This window comes from Schistocerca nitens, chromosome 4 (genome assembly GCF_023898315.1).
Source record: "Schistocerca nitens isolate TAMUIC-IGC-003100 chromosome 4, iqSchNite1.1, whole genome shotgun sequence".
In the NCBI taxonomy this organism is placed as follows: Eukaryota; Metazoa; Arthropoda; class Insecta; order Orthoptera; family Acrididae; genus Schistocerca; species Schistocerca nitens.
In genome coordinates this window covers 375,125,540-375,143,572 of record NC_064617.1, presented here as the reverse complement: position 1 = coordinate 375,143,572, position 18,033 = coordinate 375,125,540, and the positions used below count along the sequence as shown (strand labels likewise).

The 18,033-nt window shown below is 41.3% G+C and overlaps 1 long non-coding RNA gene across 1 annotated transcript; it reads left to right on the top strand.

Annotated features, from left to right (window-relative positions):
- Positions 1-265: 265 nt before the first annotated feature.
- Positions 266-17,179, top strand: LOC126251955 (uncharacterized). The gene is made up of 2 exons (XR_007545813.1): positions 266-490; positions 16,960-17,179. It is a non-coding gene; the product is annotated as an uncharacterized LOC126251955 (long non-coding RNA).
- The last annotated feature ends 854 nt before the right edge of the window (positions 17,180-18,033 follow it).

The following is an 18,033-nucleotide window of genomic DNA, read 5'->3' as shown; positions in this document are numbered from 1 at the left end:
ATTTCACCAGCAATGTCATAAATTGATAAAACAGCATATGATGCATATGATTTAACGGTTGCTGAATCGTAAGATTGTAGGCGGGGCCGAGTGAATGTTAATTATTTCCACGAGCATTTCAACATTTTCTGCGGGAAGACAGATAACATTTAACCTTTTCCTGAGACTTGGCTGAGCAATGACTTTTCTAGAAAACTCAGGAAATGGCGTCAATGGCACGTATTTAAATGACGGAAGCGGCGAACCCCTAACGGAAGCAGCCGCCACATCCTCTCAGTTCTCTAGCGAAAGGGAAGGAGGCCACGCTTGTGGGCCTAGGCTGTCTGCATGAAGTTCTCCGTCGTTTTATGCCTGCTGGGTATCTTCGTCGCGCTGCTGACTTCCACATACGCTCAGGAACATTCTGTCCGTTTCCGTCGCTTCCCTCGTAGAGGAAGATGCAGAGATGGTACGGTGCTGGTCAGAAACAAATGCCGGCGGATACTGAGAGGTAGGTAACCACCTAAACCGATTTATCTCGCATCATTATCCCTGGGTAAGTGCTGGGAAGGATTTGGGTGTGCAGGTTTGTTACACAGACTCACAATGTCCCACTCTCCGTGCTGTTTACATTCCTGTTAGTCAACTTCCTGTCACGTCTAAAAGTAATGAACTCGATTCTCCCTCACCGGTTGCACCCAGCTGCAATGTGTCAATGAACTTGCAGCTATTAAGGTTCATCTTCCATCTCTTTCCGAATGGTATAGAAGTAATGTAGTGTTAATGTCGATTTTAACTGTCCCTGTATCATAAATTTTCTTATGTCATGTGATGTGAATTTATTAATGATGTTTCTAGGGGGCTATGTGGGTTCAGTGTGAGTGATTGAAAAGGGAGTGAAACAGGATTATAGCATACCTCCGATGCTCTTTAGTCTGTGGATTGAGGCAGCAGTAAACCAATGAAAATTTGGAAATGCAACTAAAAAGTGGGTAATACGTTGAAAAGACATTATAAGATGAATACCAGTGTAACTAAAGCAATGGTGATTGAATGTAGTCTAGTCAGATAAAGCGACGCTGACGAATGAAATAGGAAATTATGCACTAAAATCAGTAAATGTGTTTTGCTATTTCGGCAGTAAAATAAGTGACTGTGGCCTAACTAGATAAATATAAAATGTAGACTGGTATTAACAAGAAAAGCGATTCTGTAAAAGAAAAATCTACTAACATCTAATATAAATTTCTGAATGGAGTGCAACTTATTACCGAAGTGAAACGTGGACGATAAATAGTTCAGACACGAAGAAAGTAGCCTTGGAAATTAGATGCCGGCCGCTGTGGCAGAGCGGTTCTAGGCGCTTCAGTCTGGAACCGCGCGACCGCTACGGTCGCCGGTTGGAACCCTGCCTCGGGCATAGATGTGTGTGATGTCCTTAGGTTAGTTAGGTTTAAGCAGTTGTAAGTCTAGGGGACTGATGACCTCAGATGTAAAGTCCCATAGTTCCAAAATGGTTCAAATGCCTCTGAGCACTATGGGAGTTAACAGCTTAGGTCATCAGTCCTCTAGAACTTAGAACTAATTAACCTAACTAACCTAAGAACATCACACACATCCATGCCCGAGGCAGGATTCGAACCTGCGACCGTAGCGGTCGCGCGGTTCCAGACTGAAGCGCCTAGAACCGCTCGGCCACTCATCCGGCAAAGTCCCATAGTGCTTAGAACCAGTTGAACCAGTTACAATTAGGTACTATACTAGAATACTGACGATTATGTGGGTATATTGGGTAACAAACGAATAGGTATTGAATACATTTGGGATATAAGAAAATTATGACACAATTTCGCAAAAGAAGTTGAGGGGACAAGTCTTGCGGTTTCAGCGATTCGTCACTTTCGTAATACAAGGAAATGAAGGGGTGTAAAAACGGTAAAGACCAAAGATTTACCGAGGTAAGCAGGTTCAAATGTGTTTAGATAGCAATAGTTATCTACAGACAAAGAATCTTTCACAGGATAGAGAGCTGCATCAAATCATTCATGAAATTGAAACCAATATAAAATTTTACCATATGTGGTATCAAATCTTCTTACATCAGTTGTACTCATTGGTGGCCAAAGGTTAGTGGATAAAAAGCTTATTGTCTTGAGTGATTTCATTGCCATAGTATTGGTTATGGTTGTTTTTGCCCGGATTAAGATGCAAATGTATCAGCATAAGTTGACGCTTAAATTATTTGGGATGCTGTTTCAATGCTTGAAGCGACCATCGTTTTCTAACTATCTAATTCCCTCAGGATCCCCTCATTTAGTTCCATTACTTTCCATTACCAGCGTTTTCCTTTACTGACGTTCATCTTGTAGTCTCCTTTCTAGACACTGTCTATGCATGTGAGCAGTAAAATATTTCCAGAGTTGTTACGAATGTATGCGAAAGTGTTAAGTTATACTGGCAGATATTTTGAATGACTATATGATTATCTGTAGGAAAGACATGTTTTTGTTTCATTCTTTTTGTAAAAAAACATAATAGGTCATCTTTATACACTGTTGCATTTTTAGTTACTGTAATACGGCTTAGTGTTGACGATTATTAGCGTACACGTCGGAGAATTTTAAACCCTAACATACGTTGTAGCAAAATCTGTTACAGCAGTACAGGAAAACGGACCACAGGTCGAATTTAGAATTGTGAAACAAATAATTACTTTCGTTCGCCGTGGTTCTTATCTCTTCTTTTCGTAGATGGAATAAATGTTAGTCCTTGTATTACCGATTAAACTCCGAACGAAAAGAAATTGTACGTCAGAGGCAGCACTGCTGCTGGCATCTGTTCAATTCGTTGCGACTTGCTAATCTCGTCCCATTCTCATTAGTACACCCAACTGCCGCTGCATGCATCGACGTCTACTTCTGACAGCAGCAGTTTACCTCAGTATGGATAAAACAAATCAGAACTTCAGAGCATATGTCCTTTCATTGGTATTGCATGGACTCAGTGGCTGTAGATACATATATCAAAAGACACGACCAACTGTGTCATGTTTTTACAGCAGAGTGTGATATATGTCAGGCTTTATCCTTATCGAGAGCTAATTAACTTCCTCTTACAATAAAACGATTATTTAAACTTTGAAAATGGTTCTGTAGCCACCGGGTTGCAGCCCATTTGAGCATACGTCGGTTTTCTGAAGGATCAGTCAATGTAACCCACACAAATTTTTATTGATAGTACAACAGCAATTAGTATTTTCAATGCACCTTACTGAATGAATCATTACGTGAAATGCTCGAAGAGCTGCTATTCCTGTTGATGAAGTCGTTTAACGAAATGCAGTTAAATCGATGAATTATTTGAATCGTTCCTACAGTCTCAGTGTTGACGAGTGCAAAACGAAAATATTCATTTCGAAGCTCGGTTACAGCAATAATGGTGATTTAAAATATTTTTTTTTCCATTGTAACTCGAAACAATGCTATTATTCCCCGTCGTTAACTTTGTTACGTGTGGACCAAAAGTAGTTCCGCCAAGGCTGTAATTTTATCACTAGACACGTATTCACATTTTGACCTCTTTCGGCCTCGTTTGGTACAGATATTACTAATTATTTCTTAATAGCTCAGAGCCCTACATTCCTAACAGGAAAACACGGAAATGTTGTCCTGTTTACGTATTCATAACACAGAGCTCGGTTTAGAATGAGAAAAGTAGTAATTTAAAAAGGCATATGTGGGAGTCAAGACGAGAAGGTTCGCATCATGTAAGATACACAAGGAAAATTTTGCAAAAACAGTAACAGTTATTTGTACGAATCGTTTTATTGTTTTACAAAATATACGTCTTCAAATTTTATACACCTATGCATGCGTTCCCATCGTTTGCGCATTGATGTACGTAGTTCTAAATCATGTCTCTGCGTAGAAGCTACACCACGACGTGAAGAAAATCTCTGTTCACTCACATTTAGTTTAAAATAAGGGAACAAAAGGAAGTCGTTAGGTGATAAATTAAGTGAATGAGAAATTAATGTGATACTGATATGTTATGTGAGAGAGGACAGCGTCATTAAGAAGACTGGAGCTGTTCGGTTGCTTTCCTTATTTTATCGATTACTTGAGGCATACAAATGAGTTGTGCATCATTCAACATTAACTGTTGTTATATCCCTTCACGAAATGGTAAGGGGATTTCCAGTGTAGCCAAACAAACAAATTATTATTTTCTTTGAAGCCCTCTGAGGTTGAGGTACTTTTTAGTGTTCTGTGCCTCAATCGCTAAAACAGAACCCTTATAGGATCGGTATGGTGTGTTTGTCTGACAGTCTGTCCGACTGACTGTTGAAAAGCCTTTCTCTCAGGAATGGGTAGATACATCAATTTGAAATATAGTTCAAACACTGAGGGCTAGAGTCCCTCGGCCGTTTAAGAACTGAAACTGCTAAAAGTCCTTGCAATCGAAAGGTAAGACCATTTAAATCACATACACCGCTGACAAAAGCAGTGTGATCACCTGCTTAAGAGCTTGTTTGTCCGTCTTCGGAATGAAATACATCATCGACTCTGATCAGGAATGCCACACTTTGTTTGTAGGTTTGCTGAGGTGTGTGCCATAAGATTTCTACGCCCAGGTTGTGCAACTTGCGTAAATAACGGGCTGCTGATTTGCGTACGCGGTGACGCGCCCGATAGCTACACAGATGGGTTCCATCAGGATTTACATCAGGTGAATTTGGTCGCCGATACATCAACGTGAGTCCAGTATGATGCTCTTCAAACAACTGTAACACGTTTCTGGCTCAAAATGGTTCAAATGGCTCTGAGCACTATGGAACTTAACAGCTGAGGTCATCAGTCCCCTAGAGCTTACAAGCGAACCTCCCCATTGCACCCCCCTCAGATTTAGTTATACGTTGGCACAGTGGATAGGCCTTGAAAAACTGAACACAGATCAATCGAGAAAACAGGAAGAAGTTGTGTGGAACTATGAAAAAAATAAGCAAAATATACAAACTGAGTAGTCCATGCCCAAGATATGTAACATTAAGGATAGCACTACTGCAGTAGGGGCGTGGTCTTGTGGTTAGCGTGAGCAGCTGTGGAACCAGAGGTCCTTGGTTCGAAACTTCCCCCGATTGAAAATTTTAATTTTTTATTTTCAGACAATTATCAAAGTTCAGGCACACACACAATCAACTTCGTTCTCCAAAATTCCAGGACATGTTCAGATTTGCTTGGACATATGCAGGATTTGACGGTCTACACACGGAAAAAATTGAAAACGTTAAAAACATCTGTTTTGGCAGAGCACAGGGAAAACTGTGCGACTGTTGCAGTCATTTGTTGCAGTTTATGTGACAAACTCTTGTTTTCATCACTTTTTTGGGAGTGATTATCACATCCACAAGAAAACCTAAATGGGGCAAGGTAGAAGAATCATTTTACCCATGTACAAGTTAGGTGGGTCGACAACATATTCCTGTCATGTGACGCACATGCCGTTACCAGTGTCGTATACAATATATCAGACGTGTTTTCCTGTGGAGGAGTCGGTTGACCTATGACCTTGCGATCAAATGTTTTCGGTTCCCATTGGAGAGGCACGTCCTTTCGTCTACTAATCGCACGGTTTTGCGGTGCGGTCGCTAAACACAGACACTAAACTTATTGCAGTGAACAGAGACGTCAATGAACGAACGGACAGATCATAACTTTGCAAAAATAAAGAAACTAAACTTTTCACTCTAGGGAAGACTTGAACCAAGGACCTCTCATTCCGTAGCTGCTCTCGCTAACCACGGGACCACCGCGCTCCTAGACTCCCATTGTCCTTGATGTTGCCTATCTTGCGCATGGACTACTCAGTTTGTATATTTTACTAATTTTTTTCATAGTTCCACACGACTTCTTCCTGTTTTCTCGATTGATCTGTGTTCAGTTTTTCAAGGCCTATCCACTGTGCCAACTTATAACTAAATCTGAGGGGGGTGCGATGGGGAGGTTCCCTTGTTAGAACTACTTAAACCTAACTGAACTAACCTAAGGACATCACACACATACATGCCCGGGGCAGGATTCGAACCTGCGACCGCACACGTTTCTGGTTCCGAGACACGAACAATTGAACTGCTAAGAGATGACATCGCTGTCGGGGAAGACGTAAGGCATGAAGGGATGCAGGTGTCTCGCAGCTGTCCGTGTGACTTTGATTCCTAATGCAAGCGTAGGAGTATGTCTCCCACAGCATAATACTGCTCCCACCAGCCTGCGTCTGTGGTAAGCTGTGCGTTTCGAGCCGCCGTTCATTTGGTGACGACCTAGAGTGGCAAAAATGTGATTCAACCGAAGAGCCGACGCGTTTAAATTGATCGAAGGTCGACTCCAGATGGTCCCGTGCCCACTGAAATCGTAATTGACGATGTCGCTGGGTAAACATGTGAACGCGTAGGTGTGCTCTGCTGTGGAGCTGTATGTTCAACAAGATAAGATGGACGGTGTGTTCCGAATCACTTGTGCGTGCACCAGCATTGTGCTCTTTCGGCAGAGATGCCACAGATCGCCATCTGTACTACTTCACCTAGCAAAGAAGCCTCCGAACCCCATGATATGAGAAGAGTCCTGGTTATCCTACCATTTAGCGGCTGGTGATAGTTTCTCTGTCCTTCTACTTCTTTCCGTAGATGCTCACGGCAGCAGCACGTGAACATTCAAGCAGCTCCGCCGTTTTCGAGATACTCGTTCACTGGTTCTGCGTAATTATAATTTCCGTTTGTCAGAGTTGTTCAATGGATTTCTCAATTTGCAGCCCATATCTTCGCTCGGGTGATCCTCCGCCCGTGTGTGCTCCACTTGCATATTTTTGCTACTGACAAGGGAACCTCCCCATCGCACCCCCCTCAGATTTAGTTATAAGTTGGCACAGTGGATAGGCCTTGAGAAACTGAACACAGATCAATCGAGAAAACAGGAAGAAGTTTTGTGGAACTATTAAAAAAATAAGCAAAATATACAAATTGAGTAGGCCATACGGAAGATGGGCAACATCAAGGATAATGTGGGCTCAGTGGCGCTGTGGTCCCGTGATTAGCGTGAGCAGCTGCGGAACGAAAGGTCCTTGATTCAAGTCTTCCCCCCCCCCCCCCCCGAGTGAAAATTTTTACTTTCTTTATTTTCCCAAAGTTATGATCTGCCCGTTCGTTCATTGACGTCTCTGTTCACTGTAATAAGTTTAGTGTGCGTGTTTTGCGACCGCACCGCGATTAGTAGACGAAAGGACGTACCTCTCCAATGGGAACTGAAAACATTTTGATCGCAAGGTCATAGGTCAACCGATTCCTCCACAGGAAAACACGTCTGGTATACCCTATACGACACTGGTGACGGCATGTGCGTCACATGACAGGAATATGTAGCCGACCCACCTAACTTGTACACTTGGCGAATGGGTAAAAAGATTCTTCTACCTTGCCCGATTTAGGTTTTCTTGTGGATGTCATAATCACTCCCAAAACAGTGATGAAAACATAAGAGTTTGTCACATAAACTGCAACAAATGAATGCAACAGTTTCACAGTCCCACAGTTTTCCATGTGCTCTGTCAAAACATATGTTTTTAACGTTTTCAAATTTTTCCGTGTGTAGACTGTCAAATCCTGCATATGTCCAAGCAAATCTGAACATCTCCTGGAATTTTGGAGAGCGAAGTTGATTATGTGTGAGTACCTGAACTTTGATAATTGTCTGAAAATAAAAAAGTCAACTTTACACTCGACGGAAGACTTGAACCAAGGACCTTTCGTTCCGCAGCTGCTCACGCTAACCACGGGACCACGGCGCTACTGAGCGCACACCCTCCTTGATGTTGCGTATCTTGCGCATGGACTACTCAGTTTGTATATTTTGCTTATTTTTTTCGTAGTTCCACACAACTTCTTCCTCTTTTCTCGATTGATCTGTGTTCAGTTTTTCAAGGCCTATCCACTGTGCCAACTTATAACTTAATCTGAGGGGGGTGTGATGGGGAGGTTCCCTTGTGAGTCACGTCCCCGCAACGCCAGCAGGTAAGGAATGTTGCAATGGGCGGTGCTCATAATGTTTTGGCTGATCGTTCTATTTTGATACGCGAAAACTCATCAAAACACACAGTATATATTACTTCCCATTGACCTTACCATGAAATTTTGCAAGAAGCAAGATTTCACAGCAGAACTAAAGGAAAAAATCCCAAAAGTTCAATTTCCAACCATGTAATAATTTTTTGCCATTTGCTACAAATCTGAATGTCTCTCTGTATGTCTGTTATAACACCTTTCCCTCAGGAACGGTAAACTTATTAAATTTATGTCACATACTAAGGCAGATACTGCCTTGACATTGTAATAAATGCCAACTTCGGGTTAATGCAATCAAAAGATACGGCCATTTATGTCACATATTTTGACACTCGCAAAATCATACATCAAAACCTATGAGGTAGTCCCCGTTGGCTTAGGATAATGAAATTCGGTAAACAGTAAGAATTAAAAATAAAAGTGAAGGAAAAGTCAAAAAAATATTACCTTGTAATAATATCTGCGAAAAAAGTCATTTACTGTCTTCCAGACTGTCTGTCCAGTCTGTTAAGAAGGAATGGGCGCATCAAGTTGAAACTGATGTCACAAACTAAGGTATATAATTCCATGGCGATGCAATAAACGCATGCTTTTAAATCAACGCAGTCAAAAGATACCGCCATTTACGTTACATACTTTCAAACTGGAAAACTCACTCATTAAAACCAATAGAGTACTTTCCGTTGATCCAGAATAATGAAATTTGGAAAGCAACATGGTTTTACATTGGAAGCAAAGCAAAGAAAAAAGAAAATTTTTAATTAGAAATATATCAGACGAAAAAATTTGCTTTTGACGTTTGTTTTTCTACTTTAAACTCAAAATTAAAACATTCCTGGGAGCGATGTCTTGCAATTATCAATATCGATAAGAGGCAAAAAGTGTCATTCACAACTCTTGTCATGGATGAACTGTCTATATACATCAAGGTTTTGGTTTCACTTCATCTTGGAACACTTACTGCTTAGTTCCGGGTCGTAAGCACACGTACTTGAGTTATGATTATCTCAAAAGTAATTGCTATAATTCTTAACACATTTATCCCACTGTGATACACGACGGTCAACGCTTTCATGCAAAAATGTTTGCGGTTGTCTGCGGAACCATGATTATGTCTGGATGTGCACCTCTTCGTCCGAAGTAAGTCGACGGTCATGAATATCCTTCTTCAGAGCTTGCATGGGGAGAGATCGAGATCGTAGGCGAGCACAGATGTTGCCAAGGTAGTTTCGACTGAGCTGAAGAAATTTCTCTGGGAAGCCCTTATATTTTTTCGATTACGATGTAGAAATTTCGCTGGAATGCTCTTACATATCCTTCATACGGTCCCGATTCGTCCCCATAACAGTTTCTGTGTAATTATCGTTCAGATAATATACGGAACGTGTAAATAACTAAATAACTGTCCATCTAGTATCCAGCATTCTTCTATAGCTCCGCATTTCCAAAGATTCTATTCTTTCCTTGTTTAAGGTGCTTGTCGTCCACGTTTTGCAACGCTTCCGCCATACATCTTCAGAAAGGACATCCTAATATTTGGACTGATGTCAGTTGTAGCAAACTAGTATTTTTCGGAAATGCGTTTCTTGCTATTACCATTCCGCGTTTTATATCCCCTCTACATCGACCATTACTAGTTATTTTGCGGACCGAATGCCAAAAGTCATCTATTACGTTTAGTTCATCTCCCAATCTAATTTTCTCAGCATCCCCTGATTTAAGTCGACTACATTCCATTATGCTTGTTTTATTTTTGCAGATGTTCATCTCATAATGTGTTTTCATCACTCCATTCGGTTCAGCTGTCCTTCCAAGTCTTTTGCCGTCTCTGACAAAATTAGAGCGTCATCAGCAAATCTAGAACTTTTTATTTCCTTTACTGAACTTTAAATCCCTTTTCATACATCTTCTTGGTTTAGTTTTCTGACTTCTCACTGTACGGATTGAAAAACATCAGGGAATCGAATATTCTTATGAATGGAGTTGACGTGATAGAAAAACTCCATTAGTGTCACCATGAGATCACACTATGAAAGTATCGTACTCATACAGCAAAAGTTCAGTTGGTTTAGTGATCACGTTTTAGTACTCCGTCCTCAAAATCATCCCTAAAAATAATTACCACCAAGGACGAAAGAGGGCTGCCCATGGCGACCCCATCAACCTCCTCAGAAACTTCATGGTCAAATACGAATTAGGTTGAAGAAAGAGACTGCCAAAACCGAGTGGGTGGTGTCCACCTGAAATTTGTTTTGATACCATTTCAAAGCTAATAAAACGGTATCACCTGCTTAGACCAAGACGAAGCCACTTCAAAGGTCTAAGCCAGTCAAAGGCACACTACGTCTGGTGTTATGTTACATATTTGTTTTCAGTGTGTCAATTTGAATTCCATAAGTCATTTAAATTCATTGCCACCCAAAGAGAAGTCGAATAATTCTTTGGCATGTGATTGCTGGTTCCGACCAGGCTCTCTTATCTTCTGTAAGTAAATACCTGAATCAAAAATTAATCTAAAGGAATAGTGCCGCACGTCTTCTTGCACCAACACGAGACAGAAAACTTATTAAGAGGGTACAGGAATAACGCCAGTAATTAGCTGTTTCCCTTTGATTGGCCGTCAGAGATCGCCTAAAAGATTGTACACGGTATTGAAAAAGAAAATAATAATAAACAAGGAAAAATAGTAAATAAAATCCTTCATTCAAATATAGATATACTAAGTCTTAAAAAAGGGCAAGTCCCGTTTTAAAATACTGTATATAAAGTTCTCATGGCTTCAATGCTTGTAATGAGAAAGTATGTTAATCAATCAAGAATAATCTTCGTAATTTCAGTACATCAGGCCACTACGTTCACATAATACCGAAATGTTCATCAGAAACTTCTGTTCGACATATCATTTTTGTTCACGTCGAAAATAATCTGACAGAATTAACTAGCTGATAAAAATCCATTCAACATAACAAGAAATTGTAGAGATCCATTTTTAATAATACGTATTCTGATGCTTCAACAATGATTTGAGATTATAGAGGGCAGAAAGCCAAGTTTCTGCCCTTACACAATATGCGAAGTGGAGGCGATACAATTTTTCTCATTAAAGGGGAAATGAAACGTTGATTTTAACAATGGCGAGAATGGTTTATTAGTACCTCACACGTAGACTAGCGGTAGAACTAGTATAATCTCTCAGAAATTCCCAAAGTAAATGCGATGGTTATCGTTTTTCATTTGTCAAGGCGAAAGAATAGAGCGGCAGTTTTCAACATTGAATTTGACACTTCTTCCTTTTGACAAAAGACAGAACTACCATTCGTCGCTGGATTCATGTTTTTGTTGTACTGTGAGTCATTAACTTCATTACTTCCACAGAAGAAGACGAAATATCAATTTGGCTGGGAGCGTTTAGTTTCCTTACGATTATTCAAAAATATGTGTGAAGTATTTTGTTATGTGCTTATAATAAATGACATTCACTTCTATCCATAACGTCGGATTTTTACTCAAATTTAGCGTTTATGGTTTATGACGTTTGCTCAATCCAGTGAAGATAGCGCAGCCGTAACAAGATTGCAAGCATAACATACTAGAACACATTTCTTATAGAGGAAACATACACTCCTGGAAATTGAAATAAGAACACCGTGAATTCATTGTCCCAGGAAGGGGAAACTTTATTGACACATTCCTGGGGTCAGATACATCACATGATCACACTGACAGAACCACAGGCACATAGACACAGGCAACAGAGCATGCACAATGTCGGCACTAGTACAGTGTATATCCACCTTTAGCAGCAATGCAGGCTGCTATTCTCCCATGGAGACGATCGTAGAGGTGCTGGATGTAGTCCTGTGGAACGGCTTGCCATGCCATTTCCACCTGGCGCCTCAGTTGGACCAGCGTTCGTGATGAACGTGCAGACCGCGTGAGACGACGCTTCATCCAGTCCCATACGTTGGGTGGCACGGGATACATGCGGACGAGCATCGTCCTGTTGGAACAGCAAGTTCCCTTGCCGGTCTAGGAATGGTAGAACGATGGGTTCGATGACGGTTTGGATGTACCGTGCACTATTCAGTGTCCCCTCGACGATCACCAGTGGTGTACGGCTAGTGTAGGAGATCGCTCCCCACACCATGATGCCGGGTGTTGGCCCTGTGTGCCTCGGTCGTATGCAGTCCTGATTGTGGCGCTCACCTGCACGGCGCCAAACACGCATACGACCATCATTGGCACCAAGGCAGAAGCGACTTTCATCGCTGAAGACGACACGTCTCCATTCGTCCCTCCATTCACACCTGTCGCGACATCACTGGACGCGGGCTGCACGATGTTGGGGCGTGAGCGGAAGACGGCCTAACGGTGTGCGGGACCGTAGCCCAGCTTCATGGAGACGGTTGCGAATGGTCCTCGCCGATACCCCAGGAGCAACAGTGTCCCTAATTTGCTGGGAAGTGGCGGTGCGGTCCCCTACGGCACTGCGTAGGATCCTACGGTCTTGGCGTGCATCCGTGCGTCGCTGCGGTCCGGTCCCAGGTCGACGGGCACGTGCGCCTTCCGCCGACCACTGGCGACAACATCGATGTACTGTGGAGACCTCACGCCCCACGTGTTGAGCAATTCGGCGGTACGTCCACCCGGCCTCCCGCATGCCCACTATACGCCCTCGCTCAAAGTCCGTCAACTGCACATACGGTTCACGTCCACGCTGTCGCGGCATGCTACCAGTGTTAAAAGACTGCGATGGAGCTCCGTATGCCACGGCAAACTGGCTGACACTGACAGCGGCTGTGCACAAACGCTGCGCAGCTAGCGCCATTCGACGGCCAACACCGCGGTTCCTGGTGTGTCCGCTGTGCCGTGCGTGTGATCATTGCTTGTACAGCCCTCTCGCAGTGTCCGGAGCAAGTATGGTGGGTCTGACACACCGGTGTCAATGTGTTCTTTTTTCCATTTCCAGGAGTGTATAATAAGTTAAATATTGATATTAACATTCTGTCGTCTGAAAGTCTTCGTCACTCATCGGGTAATAGATGTTATATTTTTACGAGACGTATAATGACCCTTATCATTCAGTTCGTAATATTTATATGTGGAACTAAATATTACTTTCATGTATCTTTCGATGCGACCAAACCCTTCATAAGAAATAAAGAAGGCTTTATTTAAAATACTGCTTCTAATATAAAGACAATCTGACCAGTATGCCCGAAGTCATCTCCAAATGGATGATGCCACTAGGGGGGGGGGGGGGGGTCAGCAAACGTTACTCACGTATTTCCCGATTAGCTGCAGAGTTCAATACATCAACGACCTTGATCGTACAATCACGTGACATCTACCTTGCGTGGCGCGAGTGTGAGAGATACGCAAGAAATTATGAACGAGCAACAACAATAAGCTACGGTTCTCCTTAAAAACTCGAAAAACTCTGAAGGGAATAGGACTAAATCCTACCAATGCACAAACTCCTATTATGTTTGCACAAATTGAAAATACGAGTCTCGCAGTACCTGTATGTATAGATCTATTAAAACTTATGCTGATTTTTAAGTCAAGGTAACAAAGACGAAAATGCTGTCACCCAAAACATATTACTTGATTGAATCCTGTTTAATACTTGATCTATATATTAGGAACGGTAATAATTTACGAAGTAAGTTGCAAACGGACAATTCAATCCCTCTTCACGTACTAGAATAATAGAAAAAGTAATGTCAGATTTTAATCAGTCTGAAAACAAGACGGTAACATGCAGATGAAATAGACATGACAGTTAATCAAGAATTAAATGTTGAACCACCGAAATAGATTGTAATAATGTGACTGTAATGTTTATACGAGAATAAATCACAGCGGAAGACCCGTGTTGAATATACTACCATCAGATGTCACTAGATCACAGAACGAAGTAAACCTCGATAATTGGACAGAATCATGATTGCAGTTTTGTATACATTTATTAGTTGCCGTTGTTCCCATGACCCTCAACATAGAAATTTTTCAGTCCGTGTTTCACATTTACCATTATTATTAAAATACATTAAAAACGCTAAGACATATCGTTGTGACAGTACCAACGAAAGTCACTACATCACAGGATGATCAAAAGATCTAATACAAGCCAAGATATCCCGAACAGTGACGTAAACAGTTCGAACAGTTCGATTGGTCTTCAGAAACAGCCCTTGCTGCCACTAATCGGTTGATAGAGATGTTGGTTTGAGAATGATGATGACATGTAAGGTCTGTACCATGTAAGGTCTAAGGCTTGTCTACGGAACGATGGCATTCGATGCAATGAAACCGGTGAGCAATTACTCGGCCTGCAAAGGGGTCAGGCCATATACTATTGATCCGCCTTGCATGTAACTAAAACCGCGTCGGACAATGCTGTGAAAGGTGCTCACTAATTCAACGATACAGCTACTCGTTGTCCTGAGGTGCAGTAGTGTGGCTGCAGTGGCACGCCAATATATACGCTGGTTCTCTAGAAAAGCGCAGGCGTTAAAGGGTGGAGCTATAATGTCATCACGGAGAAATCATAGAGCGAGGCGACGTCCAGTACCCACTGCCGGAGAGAAAGCCCACGCTCTTCGCAAGCGCGACGCGGGAAAAGGGCGGCCGCATCTAGCGGTCCAGCCTGCGCTTTACTAGCGAGCCAGCGTATATTGTGGCGAGTCACTGCAGCAACACATTGTGCACCTGAAGATGGCGCGCAGCTGTCTCATTGCAATACAGTGCAGGTTCCACAATACTACCCGGCGCGACGCCCGTGAACCAATGAAGCACAATTTCTATAGTTACGTAGCGGACATGTAACTATTTCAGTACGTAATCAAACTTGTAAAAATGTGTAAAACATGCATTTGACAGACTATTGCGGATAGTGTGTGTCCCAAATAAGATTACGACACAGCAAACTTGCAACAGAACCATGGTTATTACAGTATTACGGCTTTCAAATAAATTACTTTATTGAGAACCGATTTTTACCTTCCTACAATACTTTTAACTGCAGTCCTGGGATAAAACTATCGTAGAAAGGTAGAAATCTAAGTCTTAGAAACTAGATTAAGAAAAGGCAAACCTACGTTCCTTTAGAGAAAGCTTTTGACAATGTTGATTGGATTACTGTCGTTCAAATTCTGAATGTGTCAGGGATAAAACACAGAGAGCGAAAGGCTATTTACAATTTGTACAGAAACCAGATGGCAGTTATAAGAGTCGAGGGACATGAAAGGGAAGTAGTGGTCGGGAAGGGAATGAGACAGGGTTGTAGCCTCTCCCCGATGTTATTCAATCTGTATAAGAGCAAGCAGTGAAGGAAACAAAAGGAAAATTCGGAGTAGGTATTGAAATCAATGGAGAAGAAATGAAAACTTTGAGGTTCGCCGATGACATTGTAATTCTGTCAGAGACAGCAAAGGACTTGCAAGAGCAGTTGAAAGGAATGGATAGTGTCTTGAAAGGAGGATATAAGATGAACATCAACAAAAGCAAAACGAGGGTAATGGAATGTAGTCGAATTAAGTGGGGTGATGCTGAGGGAATTAGATTAGGAAATGATATACTTGAAGCAGTAAAGGAGTTTTGCTATTTGGGGAGCAAAATAACTGATGATAGTCGGAAAGGAAAGGATATAAAATGTAGACTGGCAATGGCAAGGAAAGCGTTTCTGAAGAAGAGAAATTTCTTAACATCGAGTATAGATTTAAGTGTCAGGAAGCCGTTTCTGAAAGTATTTGTATGGAGTGTAGCCATGTATGGAAGTGAAACATGGGCGATAAATAGTTTGGGAAAGAAGAGAGTAGAAACTTTCGAAATGTGGTGCTACAGAAGAATGCTGAAGATTAGATGGGTAGATCACATAACTAATAAGGAGGTATTGAATAGGATTGGGGCGAAGAGATGTTTGTGGCACAACTTGACTAGAAGAAGGGATCGGTTGGTAGGACATGTTCTAAGGCATCAAGTGTTCACCAATTTAGTACTTGTGGGCAGTGTGGACGGTAAAAATCGTAGAGGGAGACCAAGAGATGAATACACTAAGCATATTCAGAAGGATGTAGGTTGCACTAGGTACTGGAAAATGAAGAAGCTTGCTCAGGATAGAGTAGCATGGAGAGCTGCATCAAACCAGTCTCAGGACTGAATACCACAAGAACAACAACAACAACAACAACAACAACAACAATCAAGGGACATTCCACTCGCTTTCAACACTCAGTTTAAGAGTGTCACAAACTGTGAATGAAAATAATAAAATTTCAACTTTGGTCATATCCTAGGATAAATTTACGAAAGAAATTAGCAGACATTACATAACTGAATATTCAGTAAGTTGTGGACAAAATAAAACTATCGTATAACATGTTTATAAATATGAAACTAGATGGTTACCTAAGTTAATGAAGGGCACAACTCTGGCAACTGGAGACGTTGGAAATGACAAACGATACGATTACGCAGCCTTGTGCTAGATTTATCAAAACGTGAGGAAAACGTTGCAACTCTGTCGAAGGGATACAGAAATAGCTCTTTCAGTGTTCGCATCTGTTCGTGTTGTAAGTGGGTATGACTTGAGTATACAACAGACGCTTCAACTTGACTCACAAGTAACAAATCACTGAGCAACTTAGTGCCTACGCTGCGTGTTTGATGAAAGCTGTTGCTCCATTCTGCTTCAAAACACACATACCGTTTAAATTATCTTATCACGTAATTCTAAACAAAGTTTTGTGAGCCAGCTTTCTTTTTACGTTGTATATGCTTACGAATTAAACTGTACTAATTTTAATTTCTACATTCTGTTGATATTAGTGATAACTGATTCCTGTTTCATTTTCTTTTTACAGTTTGATGGCCACGGAGACAACGGATGACGAATGTTTTCTGGAACGAGCGAAAACTGCGAGATGAATGTTTCAGTACTGTATATGTACAAACATTTAAAACAACAAAGTGTTCAACAAAGAATGAATGTCGTAAGGAGATAGAGTTTCACATACAGTGCGTCTTCGTCTATCATAGTTTTGTAACTGAATAAAGCAAAATTACATTTCGTCTAAGATGGAATATCATGTTTTTCAACTTCTGGACTATGTTTCCTTATCCTGTGAGTTTCTCAAAAGATCTGTTCGATTATTATTCTTGGGAATAAGGACTATCAGTAAAATTTGCCCTCAAATTCAGTGTCTCCACTGCACTGCTCAGTACAGCGAGTTATGACCTATTCAGGCAGCCACGAATCATCTTGCAAGATGAGGTGTTATATACGTTACCTTTTGAGATGATGCCAGTCATGAAAATGCGTAACGCCGACTACTGGTAACCTTTGACGCCTGCTCGAACTTTTGGTCTCGGACCATACTGGTGCGTTAGATGACATTTCTATCAGCAACGAAATGTGGTGGTATCGCATTGTGTATCTACGCCTGTATCTACATCACTACTCTGCAATTAGCGTTTAAGATTATAGATTTCCAGCATGCAGGTTACCTGAAAAGTCAGAATTACAATATGTACTATAAACTGTTGCAAAAATTATTGAGTACACATAACCAGCTACAGAACGTATCTTAGCAGAATATATGTATAAACAAACAAATAAGTGTTTACCGAAACTTTATTGGCTACAAACCAGGTCAAGAATCATACGTATATATATAACAAAGTTTAACAATGAGCAATGGCACAACAAATATATTACTAGTAGTCCACTCCCTCCACTGCCACAAGGTAACATCACGTAGAGGGCACCGTATTAGGATGTAGAAAGTGTTTTTATTACAAATTACAATCATCAAGGGTAAAATAATTACTAGAATAAAAGTACAACTCAGTTTCCGCACTTGAGCCCTTTCTTTTTTCAAGAACAGCAGGGCATTTAAAACCAACTAACAGTAATACTTAAATGCATGGTACAGCCT